Source organism: Mauremys reevesii, linkage group 5 (assembly GCF_016161935.1).
Source record: "Mauremys reevesii isolate NIE-2019 linkage group 5, ASM1616193v1, whole genome shotgun sequence".
In the NCBI taxonomy this organism is placed as follows: Eukaryota; Metazoa; Chordata; order Testudines; family Geoemydidae; genus Mauremys; species Mauremys reevesii.
Window position 1 is genome coordinate 90,794,973 of NC_052627.1, and position 1,877 is coordinate 90,796,849.

The window sequence follows — 1,877 nt, forward strand, 5'->3', positions numbered from 1 at the left end:
TCCTTGCTGCTAACAATGCTATCTCCAGAGCACACTTACACCCTGCTGGTTTAGAGAATGTAAAACCAACATTGTGAATAAAAACATTTTTGTGTTATGATGAACGAGCAAAACACTTGTTTGTAGCCTTTTATCAATAATCTCTGATCCACTCTAAAATGAACTAGAGATAAATTATTAATATTAATTTATTAGTTTAATAGATTAATTTATATGCTTTAATGTACATAGGAATGTAGTACTGGAAGGGACCTCCTGGATCATTGAATCCAGTTCCCTGCCATCCCACATCAGTGCTTATAAACGTATCAAGGTCCATCTGAAAAACAGCTGTTTGCCCCTGCTGCTCCTAGTGGAAGGCTGCTCCAGAGACTCACACTCCTTTGATGATTAAAAACCTTCTAATTTCCTACCTAAATTTATTCATGGTCAGCCCATACCCATTTGTTCTTATCCTACCATTGTCCTTTAGCTTAAGTACCTCTTCTCTCACCCTGGTGTTTACCCCCCATCCCATGATGTATTTATATAGAGCAATTATATCCTCTCAGCCCTCATGTCACTAGTCTAAAGAAGCCAGGCTCTCTTACTGTGTTCTCCATTCCTCTTCCCTGCACCTGTTCTAGTTTCAAAGTAGTCTCTCTTGAATATAAGCGACCAGAATTGTTCACAGTATTTCAGAGGAGAAATTATCAGTGCCTTGTAAAATGTACCTTGCTTCAGACAAAATAGTTGATATTACAGGATATGTTTCCTGCATCTGAAACCTATAACACATGCATTTAATGAAAGAGTGACATTTTAACAATAAATGTGGAAAGTATTGTTCCTAGGGCTAATCTCCTAAGAGCCAGTCACAGACTTTCCACCAGAGAGTTGCAGAACTGTGTGGGGGTTGGAACATCATGTGAACGAGCTCTGTGGTTCATAGTCTTAAGACTAAAGCAACCCTCCATCTTCAGATCTATTGATGTTAGGCACATCCCCAGTGTCCAATCTGGAGGTGGTGAGATCACTGTCTAGGGCATGGTGTGTGTGTGTTCATGTGTTACAGAAGAGGCATTAATTTGACAGAGAACTTGATCTCTTCCTCACCCCAAATTGCCATTAAAAGAGAATTAATTAACTCCTTTTAATTTCCTTGACTGAATTCTATTTCATAGATGGTTGCAAGGGAGAGGAGTTGAGGCCATTCAAAATTCTTCTAATCTGCATCCTACTCCTTACATTAGAACAGCTGGGGGTGCATTGAGCCAGCATCACTTCTGTGAGCTTGACTGCCATAAACAATTATCAGTGGAGCAAAATGGTGGGAAGGGGCTAGCTTGATTAGGTAGTGAAGCAGCATTATAAATTGTGGCTGAAGGAGATATATTGTCTTAGCTGGGAAGCTTAATGAACTAATGAACCAGTAGCTGTAGAGACTTTAGAGATAGGTAGTAGCTTTAGGCTTGACTATTGAACACCTGTCACTAGAATGGTAGGTTTTATGATTTTCATGTATAAAGATATATCTATCTGTTTAGTTTATTTTGGGGATGAGGTGTGCAGGAGATGACAAAAAGCTGAAAAAAAACTTTAGTAAGAGTGACAGTTAAAATTACACTATATGATTAAAAGTCATGGGCCACATTCTCTGGTCATGCTGAGCTGGGCTCAACACAAGGGTGTGCGGGGGAAGGGAGGGTGTAAAGATGGCATCACTTTTATTCTTCCCCAAGCTGAGGCTTGGCCAAGGATTGTCCTGGCTCTGGGCCATAAATTCTAACTGTAAGGCTAACTCACACCCAGCTGCCCACAGCTCCCAGGGGCCATGAGGACATTTGGGATCACTGGCTGTAGGGATGCCTCCTTTCCCCAAGAATGCTAATAGTAGT